General features: G+C 44.0%; 1 protein-coding gene across 4 annotated transcripts in view; it reads right to left on the reverse strand.

The window, feature by feature from the left end:
- LOC115024529 (adenosine kinase-like) overlaps positions 1-14,037 on the reverse strand; it is a 95,949-nt gene that overhangs the window by 37,908 nt on the left and 44,004 nt on the right. The gene's annotated exons all lie outside the window — the stretch shown is intronic.

Genomic DNA, 14,037 nt, shown 5'->3' on the forward strand with positions numbered 1-14,037 from the left:
GGGAATAGGGAGAAACTTAAAAGAATAACACTTCCCCTTGATTTTCTACTCCTACCACTTTTTTAAGCAGGCAGTGAATTTCCTGGAGTGATAAGGGCTTAGCCAATGTAATCCTCACAGGACCCTTCTCTGGCATGCCAGGAATCAAGAAACCTTTCCCTCTTGAAAAAAAAAAAGAAGTAGAAAAAGACAGAGAGAGGGAGCCAACAGTAGGTTTGGGAACAAGGAGGAGAGGCAGCCAGCATGCCATCTCCCACACATGCTGGCGAATGCAAATTAGCATGTGTGGAAAGAGCAGCCGGACTTGCCTCAGCTGGAGATCAACAGAGGAATATTGATACGACAATGCAAGGGGCTTCCCTGACTCAGACAGCAGGGGCCACCGAAGATGCTCTAATTGGCCTCACGCAAGGAGGGGGAGGGGGGGGACACCCATAAATGTTTCACACAGATTGATTCATTATCAGTTTGCTCGACAGGCTGGGTGGGCCTCGTAAACGTGTACCATCTTGAACTGGTGGCATGTAAGTCACTGTCACGGCGGCAGGACAGAATATATCATCCCGACCTTTCACTTCAGATATTGAAATGAGAGCCAGTAACATGACTTGCCACACTGCAGGACTACTACTCTTGCATTTCAAAACGTAGGAGTGGAAGGATTAGTGCGATGATAGGTGACAGAGCAAGGGAAAACATCAATAATTTACGAACATCTCTTCTGTCAGGATATGCCAAGCTATGATGTGCTGTCTTTTTTTATTACTCCAGACGTCAAAGCTGGCTGGCAAGTTTGAGGTATAAATATTCTCTTGATTAAGGAGCGACTGCATGTTCAAAATAAAAAGTATTCCGTCTGTGTTGTCATGCAATATAGATGTAAAAAGCTGAACCAATAAATTAGTTGACTGTCTTTAGTAACTTCTGGTTTACATTAATGGCCAATTAATAGCTTCTGTATCATTATAAAAGCTTACACTTACTATCTACTGTAAACTGTCTGCTCTGGGAAGTCATAAAGGTTTACAGCCAAACTCTCTTCCATCTCCTAATGTGGTTGAACTGACGTTTCTGCTCTGTGATAAATGTGCACAAATTATTCAATAGACCACAAAAACTAATCTGTCCGTTAAAAACGAACTGCAGGCTGAACAGACACGCAGAGCTGCTGAAGATCACTGGCAGCCATTTAAGAGCCGTGAGAAAGGCAGTTGAGCATCTCAGCTTCTCGCTGGGTGGTTGGATACATGTGGTTGACACATTTGCATCTTCAAAGATGCACACAGACAAACTCAATATGTGTGAGAATGTCTGGGCGGCATGTGGAAAACCCCAGTCCTTCCTCTGAAGAAGTTTCCTCCCCCTCTCAAAGACTAGAGCACGTTTTGAGGTCCTTTATCTGTCGTGCAGTTGCTTCAGCGGCGACTTGTAAACAAGCTGCTTGGACGGGATGCACAGAAAGCAGTTGCTGTATACCGCGCGGCGCCGTCTGCTCTCGCACCAAAGAGAAAAGGCGCTGCAGGAAACTACAAATCAGGAGCCATTACACAGCAACACATATGACAGGAACAGTGCTGCGCATTATTTGAGCTCCAAGACTCATTCACTCAGTGTCTCTTCCAATGAGCGTGGACAATGCAAGCAGAGTGTGCATTGTGCTGCAGAGCAGGAGACTGTTCCTCTGAACTGGGGGGAAATTACAAAAGAGCCCTGTGCAAATTAGACGTGATGGCTTCATAATACGTCTGAAGTGTCAGCTTCTCCAGAAACCTATCCCCAGGCTACGCTCACGAATCAACGCTTTGAACCTCCAATTATTCCTGCCAAACCGCTGCAATCACCACGCTGTAAAACAATCATTCTAGCGTTGCACACATGATCAATGTTGACTCAGTTGTTGGCCATGACAGGGTTAATAACTTAAAGTATGCTTTCATAGCATGATGTTTTTAATCTATGTCTGCGAGGAACACAGATATCCCATTTGGCATTAAATATAACAAGTGTGTAAGTCTTTTTTTCTTCTCCTTTTAAATTTAACTTTTAAATGAGGTCCTGGAAGAAGATTAATATCTTTGAAGTGTTTGTAGTGGGTTTTAATCCTGAGAGACCATTTGTTACAGAAGGAGGAAGAGGACTGGAGGGAAACAGCTGTATTTCAAGAGGAACCATCCAGAACTGTGTTCCCTCCTGATATTCATTTTGTGAGGGAATATATTCAAGTGCTATTACGGTTCCATAAGATTACAGCACAGAGAGGACTCATAAACAGAAACACAAATCCCACACAGGATCTGGCATGTGTGCAACTGCTGAGCAATTTTATATTACAACATGACCTCTTACTCATGCATAATTTTGCTCGCAAAGAAATAAATTGCCTTTGCAATTTGGGACACCTCCAAAAAAGATGCCACTGGGTGCAGTTCGCCGACAATACATTGTGAGCTCGGCAGACTAAAAAATGGGCTAAACCCAGGCGGGTTGACCGGGTCAAGCACCTCAGTTGAACCAGAAAAAAAAAGTGACCACAACGATTGGATAGAGTTAGACTCTGAGAATAAAATGTAGCCCGAGAGAGATGCAGGAAGATTTGGGGGGGGGGGGGGGGGGGGGGGGAACGCTTCCTGTAAACACTGGCTAAGAATTATTTACTCACAAGGCTAAACATTAAAGCGTCTTCTCATCCTTAATTAAGTCTTGTTTATATTTCCCCAACAACGGGTGAGGAATATACATGGGACGTCTAGTTGAGATGCATCAATATTGTCTCCTCAACTGCGCCTGCTACATAATGAATACACACACACACACACACACACACACACACACACACACACACACACACACACACACACACACACACACACACACACATGACATGGATATGATATGACAAGGGTATCAGAGGCAAAGAGTCAGAAAAAGAGCGAGTGAATGCATTTTTCATGAACTGCAGAGCTCCCCAGCCAAAGTTCTAGACATGATGTTTCGGTTTCAGAGACGAAAAGTGGCACTGGAGGGCAAGAGAGGCAAATGTATGAAAACAAACCTGGGAAATCACATGCAAGTGCACTCATTCTCATATGTCCACAGCTCTGATCACACATGCAGAGGTCGACTTTGATCAGTCTAGCGACTCCCTCTTGGCTATCTGATAAATAAATAAATAAAATAAACTGCAAATGTGGTACAACATCCTCTCATCTTTTTACTTCCACTGATGTCTCAACATCTGATGGGCCGTGGTGTTGATGCAGCTGCTGATACTTAATAAAAGTGAAGGCTGGATTTCTTTAAGGGTAGCATTTTCCATTTCTTTCACAATTTCTCCTCAGATTGGTGAAGCTATAAATAGCCTCGATTTCTAGTTCTGTGGAGGGAAAAAAACTCACACAGGTGTAGAGAAGAATTCATTTTGCAGTGTGTTTGGACAGGGCTGCTGTGCTCTGCCACTGGGTGAGGGGCCTTACAGGGGCCATTCCTCCTCATTCACAGCCATTACCACCCCACTGTCACTGTCAGTCTGTCCCCTCACCCATCACAGAGCCCAGAGCAGCCCCACAGCCCGTCTCAAACCTCGCAACTAAATCACATTCCACGCACAAACGGCCGGGGCCGTGCAGTATCTACTGTATCTAATCTAATCTGTCCATCTCCTGTGTCCCTACACATGTACATCAACGTTCACACACACACGTCTCTGGAAAGGCAGGGCAACATCTCAGCATCTCAATCATGTACATTTCCGCCGTGTGTGGTGAAACAAGAGTCGGTAATGCAAATCAGAAATCAGGATTTGCCTCCATAATTGGGGCTTTATCAGCTCATTAAGAAACAGGGAGGCATCGCTGAAATGAGCATGCAATATTCCCATTAAAAGCACTAAAGGAAAGAGCACTTAGAACATATCAACACTAGTCCTTGGGAGAGAGACGGAAGCAGCTGTGATTGATAAGGTTACCATCTTGTCAGCTAAAAAGAAACACCTAGGGGAAGCGGCAATTTAGCAGAAAAAACAGAGCGAATGTTCTCAGGTGGCCCTGATGGCCACTTGTCTGCCACCTTGGTGTTATAATGCCTGATACAAAATGGCACATCTTATTAAAGATTTGACAGATTTATTATTACAGTTGTTTAACCTCTTTATAATCAAATCATGTTACGGGGTCAAGGAGACTCTCTTCCACTGAATTACAATGCTTTTAGCTTGATTTAAAGGGCCAATGTGTACAATTTAGGGGGATCTTTTTAGCAGAAATGGAATATAATCCCCTTAACTATGTTTTCATTAGTGTATAAGCACAAGCGTTGTGTTTTTGCCCTTCATATCTACACAGGGAGCGCGTCCTCTTCACGGAATCCGCAATGTTGCACCGCCATCTTTCTACAGAGGCTCAGAACGGACAAACACAAAGGCTAATTTTCTGTTTACATGCAGCAACAGTCAAATGTACACGAGGGGGTATTAAAACAAATTATATGAATTCCGAATCAGACCATCTTTTTGCACTTGAAGTCCAGTATAAAAAAACACAATAGAAAACTGCTTTTCACAGCCATTATATTTTGTCAAAGGGAAATTATAGGGTATTCCACCCTCTTCTGGTCCACTAAAATAGTCAAGCCTTTATAGTACAAACTGTACAGCTACCACTCATAGATGTGACTGGAAGGGTACAAATTTGCGACTATTAAAGTGAGTGGGCAAAGCCTTATTAACCCTACAGTCTGTCCGTGACAGACAGGAAGGGTGACACGCTGGCATATTGTGTTTCATGTACAGTAATTGGTGCAGCTCAAAGTGCTCTGAGGTGAGATCGTAGCATACAATATGACGTTGAACGAAGCGTGTCATTGGGCCTACAGGGAGAGGACTGTCATTAGCTACAGGACGTTGATGATTGAGTAACACTTTCTTACTGCTGCAGAGGAAAAACAACCGAACGCCTTCAGCAAAATCAATACAGTTTGAGCCGTCAGAATGCAAATAGCTACTATTCTGGCTGCATGACACGGGATGATGCACCATTACTTATTCTTGCTCCATTCAATGTCATCATTAGCCTTTACAGTGTCAAAGCCGCTCAATAAAGGGCATTATTTCCAAAAGGATAAGCGCTGCATTAATCCTTTTATGCTGCTTTCAGCAGGATAGAGTCTCCCATAGCTAATATTAATGTGCTAGGTGTCAAGAGTGAGATGGCTAATCCTGATAACTCAGGATGTACAGTCAACTTTGCAGATGGCTATCTGCCCTGGACTAGCACTCCTAATAGGCGCAGGAACAGGATGTGCTTTTAAAGCTGCACTTCCCGAACGTCGTCTTCAAAGAAAACGATAATTTTCAACGGGGCTTTCTGAACTGAGAAGATAAGCCAGAGAACGGGGGAGGACAAAATAAAAATGATGCTCGCCTCAGAGAGGAAAAATAGCTTCCTGATATAGTCCTAGCTCCCTCTTTAAAGCTGACACCTAGAACATACAGTTTATCAATTATACATGAAGCCAGAATCCATCTTCTGTTGGCAGCTTGTTTGGATCCGGCCCGAGCCCTCTCAGTGGTGAAATGTGTCTAGGAGCCCCCATCCCTCCTGTCGCCTTTTTCCACTCGCAGCCTGTCCTTAAATCAATCCCTTTTTAGGCCTGAATTTATTTTTCCTGTAACAAATCTGTCTTGGCAAATGATGTCACATAAGCGGGGAGAATGACAGCCTGATGTCTATACAGGGAACATCAACCTTGCTCCAGCAGCCTCCTCCCAAGGTGAGTAATCATGCTGAGGAGCGGTGCAGTGTGTGGATGCCAGCCAGAGTCCAAACAAACCCAGAGTCTGTTGCTCAAGATAAACAAACCAATTAGGGGAAAGGCATGTCATTCCTCAGTTGGTGGGATATTTGCTAGATGGAAAATAATCAATGCATTGTTATTTCCACAGGGTGAAGCCGAAAAGTCCTGAGCAGAATAAAATCTAGGCGGCGAGGGAGAATAAAATTATTCATTAGAAAAAAATAAATAATGGGACCAAACTAGCAACTAGTCATGTAATTAATCCATGCAGGCTCAGTGGAGAGAGGAGAGCACAGAGGGGAAGATTCATCATAGCTTTTCGCCCCTCGCTCCCAGGGATACATGCCCTTCTTGTGTGGATGAGTCAGCTTACATCTTCTGACAATTGTGAGCCAAGGGCTTTGTCAAAAGGAACCACAGTTATTGTTTTGATTGGTTCCCCCTTGTTATGTTGGGAGCACAAAATGCTTTCAAATGTGATTGCGCCACAGCATCTGAAAATAAGGCACGCACATATAGAACATCAAAAAGGAAGATGTCTGCTTTTTATTTACTCGAGGACAATCATTTGGCACTTTGGCGCTCTCCCTGGCCGCTTCCCTACACAAGCAGCCCTATCAGTAATTGCAGGGAGCGGCCCCGTTGGCCACCCGAAGCATTAGACGACTGGCCTCCCGGTGCATGACATTCAAGCTGGCCAATAAGGACGAACATGCTAATCAAAGTGGCTCTGGCCTCCCCATCACAGTGAGACTGGAGGACTTTGCCCGGTCAGGGTGGATGCGCAGCTGCTCTGGCTGCATTTCTACCCTGCCCCCTCAGGGCCTGGGCACCAGGCTAACCACTGGCACAACAGTTTAGATGCCGGGGAAAATAAAATAAAAAATGGCGGAGGCCAACAACGGCACACATGAAAAATAAATCACAGCCAGCTTGTTAGCATTGGAAGGAGAGAGGGGAAAGAGGAAGAGTGAGACAGAGACAGGAAGGGGAGGGGAGAAAAAAATAACTGGGTTAAGAGATTTAATGTGCTGCTGAAAATCTGACACTTGCCAGAGGTCCAAATGTTCCACCAGAGCAACGGCAGCCCTGCCGGCTAAGTCTCTATAAAGCCTCCAAAGCTGCTTACAATATACACTTGAGAAACAATAGATAAGGTCAGAGTACTAGCCTATGTCTGAGTGGGACCATGTATGAAAAATAAACACTTTCCCACTGCATGTGCTAACCCAAGAGATCTAAACACACAAAAAGGCAAAAAGCAGGTGGATGCTGTAGTAAAACTATGTGTTGAATAATCAATATTTGACAAGCAGATATCCCGCATGTTCTCCGCTTCCAGCCTTTCAAATGGGATGTTTTGCTGCTTTTCAATTCTTTATTTATATATTTGTAAACTGAATATCTTTGGACTTTTGGTCACCTTGGGCTCTGGGAACTAGCGACGGCCATTTTTAATGTATGACCAACTATAATAACAAAAATAACTATAAGTTGCATCGTTTGTTTATTGATCCGTTTTCAGATACATATGTCAAAATGCTCAGAGTAATAATTATTTAACATACTGCCAAGAGTTGTATGAGAAGTTTGATATAACTATCTGTCCATTGGATATAAAGCTAGAGGACGGTTAGACTGGAAACAGGGGAACAGCTAGCTTTCAAAAGGAAAACAAAAGAGTTCCAAAATGTACACAATTTATGTTGATTGTTTAATTAGTATGAACATCGAAGTGTCATAACAACAAGTTCTAGGAGTATGGGGGGAGAGGGGGGATGTGGAGCGCTGATTCTTGCCGGGCGTCGGGACTTCTTTGGAGTCTTCTCATCAGTGTGTGGTTGCCAGGCAACCTGCCTTGACTCCAAGAAGTCACTGCTCCCAGCCAAGAAATAGTCCCGCATGCAACACCCGGTGGAACCACAACTTTTTGTTTTAACACTCAACTGAGAGGAGGAGAAACTCATGTTTAGCTGGCCATTAATAGTATGAACATGAAGGTGTGATTAAATGAACATCTTGAGGATTATAGCCTAAATGAATGAATTATCAAATCATTACGAAATATTATATTATCATTAGTCCCTTTTAAAAAAAAAAAAAGGGAGGGAGGAAAAAAAGGGAATGGCAGTTTATGGATCACGGCCAAACTGGCAGAAGGAAGATATGCACAGGCTTATTACAGACCATAAACAAGTTACAGCGACATAAAAAGGGAAAAATTAAACCTTGCAGAAGGAAACAATTCTCAAAGAACAGTGTCCAGCATCTGCTGCACAGAGATGCACATCTGTGGCGATTCCTTGTACGCCGCTTTCAGAAACTGTTGGGCTGACCCCGCGTGCTGCGCATGGTTTGTAGAGAGGAGAATATTCCGGCAATATTTATTCAGTCGATGCTTTATGCTCCCGCGTGATAATATAACAGCGTCTGACACTTAACTCTACTCACTATCTTTGCCCAGGAGACACACTATCCTAAAGCGTCTGTGGTTTCATCATGTGAATCTTAATCAGATACTTAGCCAGTAGAGCAGGTTTTTACTCTCCCTGGTGAGAGTATCAACACATGGCCATCAGGCACAATTCACGGCCGCAAAGTGGCTATTTATTTTCTGCTCAGCATTACTTGACAAATAATTACTCAGTCTATTCAATTAAGCCGTGGAACTGGCACAAATGGTCACAACATCCCAGTACAGGACTGAAACATTATTCTATGTTTCACAACTTGGTCTCATGAATAAAGAAAAAGGCACACAAACACACAGAGTGCTTTGATGCAGAGGGAGCAAAGGGACAAGGTGATGAAAAAGTAGAAATATCATTAAGTCTGAACTATTTCATCCTGTTTTACAGCAAGGCAGAGGAAAACAGACTTGTTGCAGGTGGAGCAGATGCACACAGTAATCCGGGGTGAAAGGACATGGTATTTTCCCTGCTGAGGAAGAAAAACTGTTTTTACAAGGTAACGTGGGTGTACAAGGAGAGAGTCACTGCATGCTGGTAGAGTAATATGGACTACAGCCTGGAAGCCAGCCAAAGTCCAAAAATGTGCCCCCTCCACCCCCCCGCCCCTCCCAACCAGAGACAATTACTCAAAATACAGTGGATTAAAGCATTTTTTTTGTTTTCCCCCTGTTGTTCAAATTAGGATGCTAGAAATAAATACTCCCAAAATAAATCCAGCACATCCCTGCCAACTTTTAAGTATTTCCACACACATTTCTTGCAAAAAAATAAATAAATGAAATGAAAATCGCACAAATACACAAATCTAAACCAGAATAGATGCCAGTCGGTATGATGAGAACTTAATCATAATAACAAAATGAGATGAACCTTGACATCCTGTAAACTTTCTCTACAACCATTTTCAAACATAAAGCTTACTGTAGGCAAATAAATAAATGGAACATTCAACAGTTTAGCTCAATGTTGAGGTACTTGTACTTTGAGTATTTAAATGTTATGCTACTTTATACTACTACAAGGGAAATATTGTACTTTTTACTCCACTGCACTTATCTGACCTCACTAGTTACTTTGTAGATTAAGATTGTATAGAAAGCATATGATTGTCAAACTATTTATGATGCTGTCAAAATTAGCTGCATCTCAACCAGCTACATTAAAAATAATAATCTAATGCCTTCATAGTAATATAACAATCTGCATAACGAGTACTTTTACATGTGATGCTTAAACTAAAGCTATTATCTGTAGGATGGTGAATCAAAGATGCTGTGGGACACCGACATTAATGAACTGAAAACTAATTTAACTCCTGAGCTGTGTCCAAAATCCCTCCCCGTTAAATCATTCACTACGCACTATATAATGGACACTCAATATATTACTTTAAAGTGACAAATGCATTTATTTATCATCATTTTGCATCATCACAGACAATTTAACATGTTCACATGTATAAAATGTGATGCACAGCATTGTGGGATTATTAGCAAAAGGTAGTTACATACATGCCATGCACTCTATTTCTTCCTTTCACCATTGGAATTGTGTTGAGCACTTTATAGTGCATAATTTTCAAACTCAAAATTTAGACATTCAGAATTCAGGCACCATAATTGCATGTTGTAGTAAATACAAAGTGATTTCAAAACCAGGACTGTGATTGAAAAATAATCACACACACATAGTGGCCTTAAAAAATATTATATTTAGGTATGTTTAGAGTGCAGTATTTCTACTTTTCAAATAAGCAAAACATCTGAAATAATCTTCCCGCTCTTACATGAAGAAGTAAAACCAAATCAGGAGTAAGGATAACTGTAAACAACCTAAATAAATCTCACAGCCGAGTGAAAGCCACAGGATGTCTACGCAGCCAGCACCGCTTGGCCTCTCCACCCTAATTTACCTCGCTCCTCCCACTCAGGCCTGCAGGGCTGTGGAGCTGGCTGATCCTCCAGCAGGGCCGGGCCAGCCCATACGTCCCACTGGCACGGGACGCCCCGCCAAGAGCCAATCACCAAGCCCGCACTCCTGACAGCTCATTACCACTCAATTAGGCAGGTGCACCTCCACGCACAGCCTTCTGACAAATACAGCCCTCCCAGATGCATGTTTAACATTCGAGAGAATTATATAGTGACAGCAAACACTAAACGCCTCACCCTTATCACTTGATTGCCTCAAGATTTAAATCCTATAATTGGCCCAGGCCAGCGGGAGAAAAAAAGAGAGAAAAAAGCCAATAAATATGATGCAGTCGGCTTGTAATTGAACAATTATGAATTCATATTCATAAGATGCTTGCTGGCAATTACAAAATGCCATCTGATTAGACACAATTTGAAATGACATTGTTCCATGCTAAAGACACTGTGGTGTCAGCCTAATAAAGAGAATACACATCATAGCGGTTGCTCGGCCACCAACATGACCTCCAGAGATGGGAGACATGCTGACACAGTGGCTTGGCCGGTGACGGACGGGACTTGGCACCCATCGCTCTTTGTCCCCTAAACCTACTGCTCACACTCACAGGAAAAAAAATTACACCACCAAGGGTTGACTTTAAAATTTTAACACCAGTGGGCACAGATTGTGCACATAACAAAACACAAGCAAGGCGAAAAAATGTTGATCCCTTGAGAACAGATTCTAATCAAGATGAAATGATTTACAAATCTATTTAATAAGGCTTGCCAGAAGTCAAACTTGGCATGTAAATGCGGTGGGGATTAAATTTCATCGGCAACCAAGACTGTAACTGATCGCCTGCAGACAAAGGGGGAGCCTGCCAGTTTTTTTCTCCCCCCTCCACTTCTCTTCCCTCCCTTCGTCTTTCTCTGTACTGCCTGCATTTTGCCTCGTGATCCCTCCCTGGCTATGTGGAAGGACAGGGGCAGTGCAGAGTGGTGCAGTACAGAGTGGAGAGGAAAGACAGAAAAAGACAGAAAAGCAGAGGGTAGAAGGAGGGAGGAGATGGAGAGAGAGGAAGGGAGGAATTTTGGAGATAAAGAGCAGTGGTGAGAGGGAGAGTGGAGGGAGAGCAGAGGATAGAAAAGGACAGAGGAAGAGAGGGAGAGGAAGCTCAAGGTCAGCGTGAGGACAGTGTGGTCTTCCGAGTTGGACAGAGACACAGCCGCAGTCACCTCTGTGCTAATCAGCCCTTCGGCTGGCTGATGGGATGTCAGTTAGTTGTGTGCGTGTGTGGAAAAACCTCTCCCTACGCTTTTTTGGCTGCAAATTGCAGGGGCTGGTTGGGCGGAGTAACAATGTGTGTGTGTGTATATATATATATATGTATATATATATATATATATATATGTGTGTGTGTACGTGTGCCACTCTGGAGTGTAAGCAGGCTGAGGTGCTGCTTGTGGTGCCAGTATTGAGCTTCCCCCCCCCCCCCCTGCTTTTGCCCTCCCCTTCGCCTCTTTTTCTTGCATATTATGCTACGGTGACTGAAGCTGAACTCGGCTTTCCCCTGCAGTGAGGGCAAGAATAAAACTGCCAATTAATGCTATATGCAGTGTGCCAGTGTTAACAGTGTGAGGTGTTCTACTTCAAGTTGCTGCGCTGTTTGAAAAAAGGTGGGCTAGCTGTTTTCCTCGGGCGTGGCTAACCTCTTGCAGGCTAACGGGGATAGCGCCATTAGCTGAGGGCGTAAACGAACAGCGTCCACAGCTGTGATCAGGTTTGTGACCTAACAGCTCTGCAGCTTGTGTCTCATTGGGTGAGTTTTGTGTATGAGGCCAGTTGGCAGAGGCGAGTGTCTCCTCCGTCTATCCTTGGGTTATTTCTGACCATCTGTGCCCAGTCATTAACAGGCCTTTTCACAGTCAATTGTCTTGTTCGTCTCCCCTCTTCTTCCTTTCTGTTACTTGGCCAGTGTATGACCATGCGATGGACCAAGTGCTTATTTTTTTCCTGAATGTAAATGGCTTAAGTTAGGAGAGGACATTGTATTAGTCGGGCCTAAGGAGAGCTGTGGAGACATAGGTTAATTCAAAGTGGCATCGTGGAGGATGCATCAAGCAGTGGAGATCAAATTACAGGGCAAAGCGCTCAGTGGTAAGAAAAACATGCCAGTGGTATGCTGCAGAATGTGTACGTGCATGCTGAGTGTGTTTAGCAGCAAGTGTATGTGTGTCTGAGAGACTGGAGAAAGAGAGAGGGGGGAGGCAAAGGAGACAGCAAAAAGGAGAGGAGGAGGAGGGTGTCCATAGAGGGCCAAGGGGGATGGGGATGGAAGGAAAGAGGGAGTGAAGGAAAGGAGGGGGGGAGAAGAGGCTAACTGGGCCAGCACGCACACATCACCCCCACCAATTAGAGTCACTCATCTCCCCTTCACACAATACATCACCCTCCATTTCTGATGTTTACAATCGTCCGGGAAAGAAATAACTAAACATCACTGCAGCAGCAATGGCATTCAACAAAAAAAGAGATATCCTCTGCCTGAAATGCGTTTAGCCATTCCTTCTTCCCCCTCACGCCTTTGTTATTGGTCTTTGTGCAATGATTTGCCTAAGGACCCAGATTTCCTAGCAACAGCCTGCCACCAAACATTTGGCAGGAGTTCAACATTCTCTCTCTTTGTGAGAAATGGCAGTGCTGCCTCCCTGCTCTGCGTCTGCCACCAGCCCCGCTGCTGCTGCCTGCCGCTGCTGCTGGATGAGCCAGACTGGCTGCAAGAGCCCTCTAATAATTCTGTTTTCATCCAATCACACCACATAGTAGCAGGCACCTTGAGAGCCTCTGCCAGGAATCATCAATCACCTCTTTAACACACATGCTCTAACAAACATGGACGCACGTGCGAGCAAATAACATGCTAACAAACACACGCGTTTTTCGGTGATTACATTTGCAGATTAGAGTGAACAAGACTGCATATACCGCCCAGCAGTCGTTTAATAAAAATCAACAAAGCACATTAATACACAGCAGTGGTTGGTACAGTGAGGGAGAGAGAGGGAGAAAATGTACAATCTGGGTGTAAATTGGGTAAATACATCTGAGTGCTCTCGACAAGGTTAATGGAGAGAGGAGGCCTTAGTGAACACCGGTCTAGACACGCCACACAGTATTAAGTGGGAATAGCTGTGGCAGTGTATCTGGCTAAGTACTTTAGAAGTGCGAATGGGACCCTAATAAAGCGAATGATCCCCCTGTTTTGACAAAGAGGCCCAGGAGGAACGCTGAAAACGACGTTTGAGATTCCAGGCACTGACAAACACCCATTTGTGGCCCTTCTTTCCCCCCTCAAATCCCACGGAAGCTTTTCCCTGCGCGCAAGACTGTCGGATGTGGGCAAAACCCAACTGCCAATTTGCAGAGGATGTGCCATGTTTGCTAATGCGAAGCAGAGGCTAAAAATGAGACCACACAAACTCTGGAGGATGGACTGACTGATCTGCTTTCTGGCACAAGCACTGACGGCTTTTTTGCTTTAAGGGGGGGGGGGGGGGTGTTTGTTTCTGCCACTGGGCGGCTAATTATGAAACCTTCATCATTATTGGACTACAGTACACTCATGTTTAGAGGGCTTGCGGGCAACAGGGGTACCATTGTGAATTCCACTTGGGACGATATGCCAAGGAGTATGTTGATGGCGAGGCTGTAATGCCGATTTATGCCGATAATGAACTGCTTATAGACGTGGAATGCAGTGCAATTTCAGGGCTATCATCTTGACTTGAGATCAGAGAAAATGTTGATCTGCCAGAATTAAATGTAATCCCAAATAGTGAAACATGAGCATGGCAGGCCA

The sequence above is a fragment of the Cottoperca gobio genome, chromosome 19, assembly GCF_900634415.1.
Source record: "Cottoperca gobio chromosome 19, fCotGob3.1, whole genome shotgun sequence".
Taxonomy (NCBI): Eukaryota; Metazoa; Chordata; class Actinopteri; order Perciformes; family Bovichtidae; genus Cottoperca; species Cottoperca gobio.